Source organism: Nicotiana tomentosiformis, chromosome 7 (genome assembly GCF_000390325.3).
Source record: "Nicotiana tomentosiformis chromosome 7, ASM39032v3, whole genome shotgun sequence".
Classification (NCBI taxonomy): Eukaryota; Viridiplantae; Streptophyta; class Magnoliopsida; order Solanales; family Solanaceae; genus Nicotiana; species Nicotiana tomentosiformis.
The window spans coordinates 57,146,222-57,158,934 of record NC_090818.1 but is presented as its reverse complement, the minus strand read 5'-3'; the positions used below and the strand labels follow the sequence as shown (position 1 = coordinate 57,158,934).

The window sequence follows — 12,713 nt, the reverse complement described above, 5'->3', positions numbered from 1 at the left end:
TAATTAAACATAAAAATTAATATGATACCTAAATATTAATAATCACTTCAAATTCAAAAAAGATATAAGATTTTAATAGATTTTAACATATGATATGAATATGGAAGAATAAAGAGATAAATGCATTTCACTAACACTTGATAAGAAAGTGATTCTTCAAGGTCAATAAATATGGAGCACTTCATATTCTATTAAAATTTATATCCCTTAAGAGAATCCCAAATATTTCTAGATATTTTTTAAAGAAAATTCTATATAAAATCTTAAAAGTATATATAAAAATTATATATTTATATGTCGGGTTGGTTCGGATTTTTTACTCAATACCAAACCAAATCAAACCAACCAAATCAAAAGTTGCTTTGCATGAGTCAATATAAACTAAATTCATTTGACTAATTAATAGTACAAGACTAAATTCACCTACCAAATGCAAGTTATAACGTATTGTAAAAATTGCACGGGCGCCCTATTTGGTCTCCCCCATTTAACATATACCCACTTTTTAAAAAGGTTTTAATTTATACCCACTTTTTAAATAACTTCAGGCATTTTTCTCCTCTTTTTTCTTCTTCTTGGAGTGACAGTGATTTTATATGGTGTTTGTGAATATATTTTAAGGTAGTATGATGTTTTACAGTGGTGAGCTGATATGACACTTTATTTTTTACCATTGCTTAGAATTTCTTTTTTTTTTCTTAATTGCAAAATAGGTTCATTAGATTTATTATTATTTTGACAAATTGATGATTGAGGTTTGTTCTTGATGATATTTGGAGGTTATGTTTCAAATTTAAGCTCATTTGAATTAGATTTAGGTATTAAATCGTATATTGGATTGTTATAATTCGAAGAACAAATTTCTGTTTCTGGCCAATTTGCATTTCATGCCTATTGGCCTTAAGTGCATGAAAACGTTGGTTGCATTTCAGACGTTTTGGCCTTAAGTTCATTTGAAGTACAATTTTTCACTTCAGACTTATTGGCCTTAAGTGTAGGAAAACGTTTGTTGCACTTCAGACCTTTTGGCCTTAAGTGCATCTGAAGTGAAATTTTTCACTTCAGACTTATTGGCCTTAAGTTCATGAAACCATTGGTTGCACTTCAGATCTATTTGGCTTTAAGTGCATCTGAAGTGTAATTTTTTCACTTCACACTAATTTTTTTAACTTCAGACCCGATAAGTCTGAAGTTTAGTAAAAATATAAAAAATTGACAAACATATTATCGATTAAAATATTCTTATGGGAGAATTCTATTAGTAACACATAATAGTTATTTTTTTTAGTCGTCTGACAATAATTTTTCGTTGATGTACACTTTCAGATTAACAATTTTTTCGTTGATGTACACTTTTAGGTTAACCGAATCTAGTAATTAAACATAAAAATCAATATGATACCTAAATATTAATAATCACTTCAAATTCAAAAAAGATATAAGATTTTAATAGATCTTAACATATGATATGAATATGGAAAAACAAAGAGATAAACGCATTTCACTAACACTTGATAAGAAAGTGATCATACAACCCATTATTTAAGGTCAATAAATATGGAGCACTTCATATTCTATTAAAATTTATATCCCGCAAGAGAATCCCAAATATTTCTAGATATTTTTTAAATAAAATTTTAAAAGTATATATAAAAATTATTTATTTATATGTCGGGTTGGTTCGGATTTTTTTTACTCAATATCAAACCAAATCAAACCAACCAAATCAAAAGTTGCTTTGCATAAGTCAATATAAACTAAATTCATCTGACTAATTAATAGTACAAGACTAAATTCACCTACCAAATGCAAGTTATAACGTATTGTAAAAATTGCACGGGCGCCCTATTTGGTCTCCCCCATTTAATCTATACCCATTTTTTAAAAAGGTTTTAATTTATACCCACTTTATAAACAACTTCAGGCATTCTTCTCCTCTTGTTTCTTCTTCTTCGAGTGACAGTGATTTTATATGGTGTTTGCGAATATATTTTAAGGTAGTATGATGTTTTACAGTGGTGAGTTGTTATGGCGCTTTATGTTTTACCACTGCTTAGAATTTCTTCTTCTTTTTTTTTCTTAATTGCAAAATAGGTTCGTTAGATTTATTGTTGTTTTGACAAATTGATGATTGGGGTTTGTTCTTGATGATATTTGGAGGTTATATTTCAAATTTGAGCTCATTTGGAGTAGATATAGGTATTAAATCGTATATTAGATTGTTATAATTCGAAGAACAAATTTCTTTTTCTGGCCAATTTGCACTTCATGCCTATTGGCCTTAAGTGTATGAAAACGTTGGTTGCACTTCAGGCGTTTTGGCCTTAAGTGCATCTGAAGTGCAATTTTTTACTTCAGACTTATTGACCTTAAGTATAGGAAAACGTTTGTTGCACTTCAGACCTTTTGGCCTTAAGTGCAATTTTTCACTTCAGACTTATTGGCCTTAAGTGCATGAAACCCTTGGTTGCACTTCAGATCTATTTGGCCTTAAGTGCATCTAAAGCGTAATTTTTTCACTTCACACTAATTTTTTTAACTTCAAACCCGATAAGTCTGAAGTTGATCGTAAAATGAGTAGGTTTGCAAATCTTTTTTGCAAAGTGGGTATAGGCTCAATTGTAATCCCAAAACCGGGTATAAATGCAAAGCCCCTAACGTATTGTCCATCCATAATATCTTTTCATTTCTCATTTTCACAAGCCACACTATATATCTCGCAGCAAAAATGCCCTTTTTAAAAATTAGGCCAAATACATACCTAAACTTGCCATAATTTTTCACTTAGATACCCCAACTAAGGGTATAACCTATTAGACACCTAAACTAACACCAAAATGTATCTATTAAGCACATTTCTGACAGTGTAAAAACAAGTGTAAGCGCGTGACTTTACTTGCTTTAGACATTAAAAATCAGACCAATAAGAAAATCGCATGTCATAAAGCAAAAAAGAAAAAATACACGTAGGAAATAAACCCTACCCCACTCTTTCCTCCTCCAACCTCACCAATAATTTTGGCACATCCCAAAAGTCCGACAAAATCAGCGAGTGAGAACCTTCTTCTTCATCCTCCATCGTTTCGCAACAAAAATGTGAAACGCCAATTGTCGGGCAACTTTCTATCCCGGGTACGTAACAGAGCTGTGCCATCAATATAAAATTAAACTTCAAAGATATGGAGACAACTTTAAGAGAATCGGAGGTGAAAACAGAAACTTTAGATGCATGCAGTCAAGGTTGAGGACAATGGCATACATCTGTAAGCAGCTATTAAATATACTAAGTTCTCTTAATTTATTTTGTAAGATTTAATCTGTTTTATCCAACCAAGTTCGGAATACATAGACACCCATTTCCCTTCTGCCTAGTTTTTCATTATAGTTTCAAAGAGTTCCCTTTCTTAACTTTCGGGTGATCACCATTATTAACACTCTCAACACCATTCTCTTTGTATTTTAATTTTTCTTCATCTTTATAAAGACAAAGTGAAAAGAGGAGGCAAACGAAGAAAGAAAAGAGGTAGAAACGGGTAAAGACCAACCATGGCCACCGAGTACATGAAGATGAAGGAAGAGAGGGAGAGAAAGAGTAGAAATTAGGTTTTTATTTTATATTTCATGACATGTCAGCGTATATAAAAAGCATGACGCGCTAAACACAAGTGTAGAACAAGTCATATGCCATGTCAGCCTCAAGTGTTTAATAGGAACAATTTACTTGTACTTTAAGTGTCTAATAGGTTATACCCTTGTTTAAGGTGTCTAAGTGAAAAATTGTGACAAATTTAAGTGGTTGTGTATGTATTTGGAAAGAGATTTATATATATATATATATATATATATATATATATATATATAGTATATTGCACTTACGCAGTCATGTTATTTACTTTTCATCCGCATAGCGAACATTTCTTTTACAATAGTATACATCCTTATATATTACTATATAATATTATACATTTATTATGATCCATATATCAACTTTGTATAAAAGTGATAATAGTGTATAAGAGATATACATACATACTTTTATACTATTATAAAAAAGATAAAATACATAAAGAGACACTTAAAATTGGCCCCAAATATCTATCTCACACTCCAACTTACTAGGTGACCGTATAAACACTTTATGTTTGATTTTATTGTATCAAGTAAACACATGTGTCTGACATGGCAACTCTAGTGAGATACAAACGTTGGGCAGCACGTTAGGTTAAATTTTTCTTGACTGTAATGGTTAAAAAAATACAAAAATTACTATTATACCCTTAATGAATTCCTTTTATATTTATCCCAATTCTCAAATTCCTAAACTTAAATCCCCATTTTTCCCCATTTTTCCCCATTCTTCCCCGACCTTTTCCTACTTCTATCTTCCCTCTTTCTCTATTACAAAGCATTATAAAAAATGGAAGACACCTTGTATTGTCATTGCGGTAAAAGGGCAGAATTGATAATTTCGTGGTCACAAAATAACCCGGGTCACAGGTATCTTGGATGCCAATATGGTCGAGTAAGTAATTTTTAAAGTTATTTTTTCTGCCTATTTTCTTTCTTCAAAATTGTTTGGCCAAGACTCCATTTTTATGGACCTTTCTTATTGTTTTACATGAAGGATGTAAGTATTTTAAGTGGTTTGAAGATGAATTTCCTGAACAAGCTAGGATTGTAATTTAGGAATTTTTGAAGAGGATAAAAAAACACGACGAAGAAAAGGAGAAGATGAGGAGAAAGTACAGAATGTTGCCGATCATTGTGATACTCGCTTGGATTGTTAGAGAGTTTTTTATGTAATATTTGCTATGTATGTTGAAATTTAGTTGGTTAAAGGAGCTCTTTTGTGTATTGGCAATTATGTAAACCAGTAGCTCTTTTGAATATTATAATGTAAGAAACTTAGATGAATACAAGTTGAACCACTTTTGGACTAATATTTCAGGAAAATCTTGACATGACTAATGTTCTCCCCAACCGCAACTACAAGACACAAATACAAACTATACAATAAACTCTATCAAGGAAAATACAATCTGTAGAATAAACTTCAAATTTCATTACTCAAACCAAGGCAATAGTTACAAAATAAAATGTCAAACATATATCTGAAATATTTCTTTAATAGCAAATAACTAAAACTGCAGTTTTAGGTTCATGAAAACCAAATTAGACAAAACACTTGAACAAACTACATAAAGTGAAACTTTTCTAATGAGACTTTTTCTTCTTCATTTGCATCTCTTTTTGTTGTTGAAGTTGGTTTCCAGTAATAGCAGATTTTTCCTTCCATTTCAATTCAGGTGGCTTGAATCCAAGATCAATATTGATAAGTGATGCATTCTTTAATTGTCTCCCACTAGAGATGGCTCTTTCACTTAGTGTTCCGGGCTGTAAATTTAGAGTGATATCTATTAGGCAATCTATTAATAACTTATGAAATAACTATCATATAAAAATGTGAAACAACTTACATTAAGAACTTGTCTTCCAGATTGTGTGTCTGTGTAAATGTGAAATTCTAGTTCTCTTATTTTTTTTTTTTCCAACAGCAGCAGAAACAGATTTAGTAGCAAATCCAGTAGGTGCACTGGTTGCTGTACTTATTGAATCAGAACCAGCCCCTTCCCCTTCCTATTCCAGTTCCCCTTCCCTTTCCTCTGCCAACTCCTATTTCTAGTCCTCTCCCTCTGCCTCTCTCAGTAGTGGTACTAGATTGTTGAGTAGCAGGTTGACTGTTTGGTGTTGCTTCAGTTGTTGTTCTTGGTCTTTCTTGAGGCTATAAGTAGCAAAACAAAGGTTAGAAGACAAAGGTTAACAAGTAAGTAGATCAACGAAAATAACAAAGGACATATCCCTGATTTGTACCTTTTTTTGTTGTGGCCAATTTGGTGGCAGTTAGAACATGTCATCTTGGCTCCTTCCTTTGAGACTTTTTCCCATTTCTTTTTTCTTGGTTCATCTTTGTCATTTCTCCTACATCTCTTGGGTCTACCAGGCATTGGTTTAACTTAAGGTGGCTCGACTGGTGGGTTATTTGTTTGAGGCCACATCTTCATGTTGGGGATTGGTTGAATGAAGTACTTGTAAGCATTCAAGTATGTATCTTTTCTATACCAATGCTCAACATAATCTTCTGGATCTTTCCCAATATGAGATAATGCACAAACTAAATGAGCACAAAGGATACCCCTCAATTGCCACGGTCTGCAACTACATGTTTTCCTAACTATGTCAACAATGAATCTATATCCCCCTTCCTTAGTTTCAAAGCCAGTATCAGCATTCCACATAACTTTTAATCTCCTGCCAACTTTTTATTTTCATCTAAAACTAATCTTGCCATGGGTGAAATGTCACTGATCCAAATTTCAGCAAATTTGATCATATCCCTATGTTTATTCATTATCTTATATCTAATGTCTTCAAGCTCCACTTCTTGAATGACATTGGCTTTTCTATATTTTTTGGTCTTTCTTTCACTTATCTTTTCTTTTCTAGCAGCCTATCTAAAAGCCCTCAATTCTTCATCCACTGTCATCTTCATCAGGAATATTCTCTAAGTTATCTTCTTAAAAATCTTCATTATCACTACTATTTTCATCATTAAGAGGTTGTTCTACCTCCCCCTCAACCCCAACTGCCTCACTTAAGGTCACATTTATAGCACCCTCAATCTGTGTTACCCTAGAATTAACCCCACTTTCTATATTAATTGTTTCTTGGTCCATGTCACCAATCAGTGGACCTATAACACTCCCAGCAGGGACCCTTCTTCAACCATGACATGTTTCACATACAAGTCAATAATGGACCTAGTACGTAAGTCTTTAACAATATTATATAGTTGACTTAGTTTCCAATGCAACAAATTGAATATTGGTAGGGTCTTTGACATAATAGCCTTCAACTTTATCATACCCAATATCCTTAGTGTAATATTTTATCTCGGTCTGAGAGAAATGGTCTTTATCTATAGTAAAGATAACCCTTTCCAACTCCCCAACATATTGTCTTTGAATAACCCTATCCCGTGGTGAAAAACAATAATAATAGAGCCACTCATATGAACAATCTCTGAAAAAGACAAGAAATAAAGGTCAAGATTCCCTACCCTTTAACAGACGAAAAAGCCAAAATATTTTTCCCTTTAGCAGAGTACAGTAACAGAGTAAAACTTTTCCCAAAAATAACAAAAATCCCATTTACAAACGCATGAAAAAAGAGATAACAAATAGTAAAAATGTTAATACCTCTTAATAAAATTTCTTCTGTTATTTGTCTTCAAGCCCACTCCGACCGATATCTATATCTTCCACACTAATGACTAACGACAGATGAACGAAGCAAAATTAAAGGCAAAGAATGAATAAGGTTCTAGTTTTTAAAGCTTAATCGAAGATATTGAACGATTACTCCCACCATTGAAGAGATTGATGAAGATCGATTTGAGGAGATTTTGGAATTAGGATTTTCAATAAAAAAAAATTTACTGAAATGAACACTCCCGTTTAATTTGCCCTCTTTTGTATCGTTTTAATTTTTATTTTATTTTTCGTTTTAATTTGTCGTTGAAAAGTTTAACCGCATGTAGTCTACGTGTTATATTCTGATTGGTTCACTTAACCACGTAGGCGCGACTGTATGTCACGCATTATACTTTCCAGAGACGTGTGTTTACTTAATATAATAAAACCGAACATAAAGTGTCTATATGGTCACTTGGTAAGTTGGAGTGTGAGATAGACATACGGGGCCAACATTAGTTGTCTCTTTATTTGCCTATAAAAAATATACACTTTTATACAAAATTATATAAAGGTTGTGTGTCGTCTTCTTCAAACTTCAGCTCACGAAACTCCATCTGAAATGGATCAAAAACATCAACAAATGTATCTCAAACTCTAGGATGAGTTTCACCTGAACAATTTCACTAATATTAATCAACACTCATTCTATTTCATTAAGTAATATTAATAATAGTTCTTAAAAAATTTCAGATATGAAAAGCTTCGAACTCGTCAATGGCGAAATATTTTCACCAAATGGGTTTATATGTTCTCACTAAACTCAGTATTTGAAATAAGAAGTTAGGCGAAAATATTCAATAATCAATCAATACGAATCACAAACACCCAAAAATATCGACCCTCCAGATTTCGAGCTTCTCAACACATTAATGGTGGATTTCGAAATAACCCACTACTAAACCCATTTGAAGCCAATTAAGTGTTGAATCTATTTTGAAGAAGGCCCACCTAGACTAGCAACTTTAAATTTAAGAGTTAAACGCTATCTCTATCATGACTTATTGTGCTCAAGTAGTCATTCAATAGAATAAAATATAGAACAAGTAAAATACACAACCAAATAAGGTATAAAGTTATCTAGAATCTACCTGGAATATGAATAATCATGGCACATACATATACGTTTTTCACTTCTCATATATATCACCCTTGCATGTAACAAATAATATTATTTATTAGAAAAAATTCCCTCAAACAAAGCTAGGCAATGCACTTACCTTTTGCAAGTCAAATCAACCTTCCAAAACGATTTTCTTTTAGAAATCACCACCAACCGGCTCGAAAATAGCCAAACGTTAAACAATATTATAGGAAGCAATCCCAATTAATAAAGCTTCTATCTTTGAAGAATTTCTAAAAAGTCAACTCCGGCCCACGCCCGAAATCTGAAATCAATACCAAAATCCGATAATCCATAACCTGTTGAGTCCAAATATATAATTAGTTTCCAAATTTGGATCCCAAGCGGTGATCAAATTTCCCAAAATCTACTTTATTAAGTTGTAGACAAAAACCCTAAATTTTACATTTTAGGTGTAGGAATACATGGGGAATTATGATATATAATCAAATCTAGGTAGAAATCACTTTCCCGTAAAGTAGCAATGATCTCACTCTTAAAAATTCTTTTCCTCTCATGCTCCTCAAGTCAAAATAGTGAAATGAGCCTTTTTTTCCCAAAAATCTAAACTTAAACTACCCTTGGCCAAAATCCTTCATCGCGTTCACGGCCTACCCTTCGCGAACGCGAAGTAGAATTCTCCACCGACCCTCCAGTTCTTTTTTGCGAATGCGACACATATATTGCCAACGCGGAGCATACTGTCTAGCAACAATCGCGAACGCGACCCTTCTTCTGCGACCGCGAAGACCCAACCTCCAGATCCCTAACAGCCTATGCGAACACGGTGCACCTCCCACGATCACGAAGCACGAAGGCTCCCATCTCCAAAATACTCTTCGCGATCGCGGACACCCTCTCGCAAACGGCAAGAATAAAATCCTCTAATCCACTATCTTATTCGCAAACACTGGACTTTCCTCGCGAATGGAAAGGGCACCTAACACCTGAAAAAATCAGCAATCACAAACTGGCTCAAAATAATTTGAAACTATTCCGAAACTCACCCAAGCCCCTTGGGACCCTGTTCAAACATACTAACTAGTCTGCATACTTTCCATTAACTTCTCCAAAGTCTCAAAATATGAATAATAACATCAAAATCAAGAATCACACATTAAACCAAAATCTTCAAACTTCCTTAAGTTCCAAAATTCTAACTTTCGAATAAAAGTGCTAAATCAAACCCGGGCCACCCCAAGCCCGAACCAAATACACGTATAAGTCCAAAATGATCATAAGAACCTATCGGAACCTTAAAATTATCAATCCAAAGTCATTTACATAAAAGTCAAACCTCGATAACTCTTCCAACTTAAAACTTCCAAATTAAAATTTTCTCTTCTAAGCCACCCCTGAACATCTCGAAAATCAAAACCGAACATACTCGCAGGTCATAATACATCATATGAAGTCACTCAAGATCTCAAATTACAGGACAAAATACTAGAACCCAAAACAATCAGCCGAGTCGTTACAACAAGTTCAACCTAATAGAACACCAATTCATAAACCCACATATAACAACAAAAAATAGCAATTTAATACAGTTTAAGTATACTAATGTGATTTAAATAAATATGTAAAATCTTCTTCATATTTCTCTTGCAATTCAGTGTATAGCTTTGCTTATTTGAAATCTCATGGGAGAATGCATAATTATACCACTTAATTGATCTCATTTTTCATGCAAACCTAAAGTTTGCTAGGGTCCTATCACCCCTTTAACTTGTTCAAAATGAAATTATTATCATCCTGAAAGACCACAATCTGATTAAGCTTGAGCTGTATAACTCACACATTACTACCTGTTTTTCCACGTTAGTTTTTCTCAAAATGTGATTTTTTTTTTTTTTTTTAACCTTTTCTTCCCACTATCTTCCTATCCCATCCAAAACCATTTAAAGCAGGGAGATATAATTATTAGGAACAAATAAGTTTGACATTTAATTGGAGTAAGTTTTAAGAATTGGATAGGAATAACAAGTAGGTAGTTAGTGTTAATAAAGTCATTAATAGCCTTTTTAGCAACCCCTAAACTTTTTACTTTTATACTTTAGCTTTTATATTTATTACCTCAAAATGATTACGGGTCTGTTTGGAAAGCCACTAGGTAGTTGGAATAGGTATAATTACTAGGGTAGTAATTACACAGCCTAGTAATTACACAGTTATGTAATTTCGACGACCTGTTTGTTTGTCATAGTGTAATTACAGTGTAGTTACAAGTTTAATGTTTGGTTGCACAAGTGTAATTACACAGTTAGATTAAATTTTAAATAAAGAAATTATCGCGCCCCGTTTTCTCGCAAAAGCAGGTTTCGACATATGACAACCCTTTTAAATGGGTATTAAAAGAGAAGAGTCGCCACCTAACAAATTTTAAGGTGTGTTAGGGAACCTATTTGTAAATAACTATGTTTTGACTAGTCAACGTCACTAAAGATCGGGTAAGGGCTCAAATTACCTCGAATAGAAGATGTTAGGCACTCTTCGAGGTCCACAACGGTGGGTTCCAGTCGAAGTGTATGCTATGTGGATTATTGAGTTATAATTAAGCTAAGTGGTAATAAAAAAATATGGATGTCACGACCCAAAACTCTAACCTGTCGTGATGACGCCTATCGATGGTGTTACTAAGTCATGAGTATCTAGATATCCAGTCTAATAAAAACAGTGTCTAAGTATCAATACAGAAAAGAAAGAAAAAATAGAAGGAGAGACAAGGTCTGCGGACGCCAGCAGCTACCTCGTAGTCTCTAGTACTGGATCGCGCACGAACTCAATGACCTCCGTGGTCAAACACACTTGCATCTGCACATGAAGTGCAGGGTGTAGCATGAGTACAACCAACTTAGCAAGTAATAAAAATAAATAAGGAACTGAGAAGCAGTGACGAGCTATACAATTACAGTTCATTTTCAATAATTCCAGCAAAGAATAGACATACTTTCACATCCGACAATTTAAGTCCAATCAGTTTTATACAGTTAAAGTTCTGGTAATCCAGATATAGAATCCTTTAGAAATTTTACAAAAATGACAGATAGCAACTAACTGCATCAACAAATGAAAAAGCAAGTACAACCTCTCAGGGCAACAGTCACTCAACTCATCACAATAGCTCAAATCACTCGTCTCTCATCCCTCAGTACTCACACTCAATAGGTACCAGCGCTTACTGGGGGTGTGCAGACTCCGGAGGGGCTTCTTTCCGCCCAAGCACTATATCCGCACGGACAACTCACGTGTTGCACAAACAACTCACGTGCTATAGTATCAATATGTGGATCCGCACGGATAACTCACGTGTTGCACGGACAATTCACGTGCCATAGTATCAATACCTCACAGACAGGCCCTCGGCTTCACTCAGTCATCAACCTCTCTAATCTCTCGGGCTCTCGAAAATCACAAAGATCAGCCCAAACAAAGATAACATAGTGTATCAACAAGAATCAAGAAGAGGCTGAGATATGATACACAAGTAAAACCATGGCTGAGTACAAGATAACAATTAGCAGATAATTCAATAAGTACGCGACCTCTGCTGGTCCCAACAGTACCATCACATAGCCTAAGCATGATTTCTAACATGATTTGCAGTCAAATTTCTATAACATAGGGAGAGCATATAGCTAGCAACAAGTTATCCAACTTTACAGTTTCACGGAATGGACCAAGTTCCAATTCCTACGGTGCACGCCCACACGCCCGTTACCTAGCATGTGCGTCACCTCCAAAATACTCACATAATCCGATAATCCGGGGTTTCGTACCCTCAGGACCAGATTTAAAACTGTTACTTACCTCAAACCGCACAAAATCCTATTCCGCAAAGCCTTTGCCCCTCGAATCAATCTCCAAATGCCCCGAATCTAGCCACAAACAACACGATATAATTAATATAGGCTAAAAGAATCAATTCCACAAGAAAAACACCAAAATCCGAAATAGACTCAAACCGACCCTCGGGCCCACGTCTTGAAATCCGATAAAAGTCGCAAAACCCAAAAGCCCATTCCTCACGAATCTAACCATATCAAATTTACCCAAATCCGCTAATAAAATCCCATTCAAAACCTAAAAAATCTAACTCAAGAATGTTTCCTCTTTTTTCCAAAATTTTCACCCTAAATCACAAATTAGATGGTGGAATTAAAAGCATAATCATGGGATTTGACCAAAATTGGATATGAATCACTTACCCCAAATACCCACGTAAGAATCTCTCCAAAAATCGCCTTCTACTGAGCTCCCACTTCAATTTTATGATATGA

The 12,713-nt window shown here is 34.2% G+C and overlaps 2 long non-coding RNA genes across 3 annotated transcripts; one reads left to right on the top strand and one right to left on the bottom strand.

Annotated features, from left to right (window-relative positions):
• The first annotated feature begins 4,340 nt into the window (after positions 1-4,340).
• LOC104102843 (uncharacterized) lies at positions 4,341-4,953 on the top strand. The gene is made up of 2 exons (XR_011409742.1): positions 4,341-4,526; positions 4,625-4,953. It is a non-coding gene; the product is annotated as an uncharacterized lncRNA (long non-coding RNA).
• An 89-nt stretch (positions 4,954-5,042) lies between these two features.
• LOC104102844 (uncharacterized) lies at positions 5,043-7,500 on the bottom strand. Of its 2 annotated transcripts, XR_011409741.1 has the most exons (4): positions 7,257-7,500; positions 5,872-7,080; positions 5,478-5,782; positions 5,043-5,394 (listed from the first exon to the last, which is right to left on the bottom strand). It is a non-coding gene; the product is annotated as an uncharacterized lncRNA (long non-coding RNA). The 2 variants fall into 2 exon arrangements; XR_004508760.2 differs by having other exon boundaries at positions 5,872-7,500.
• Positions 7,501-12,713: the final 5,213 nt, after the last annotated feature.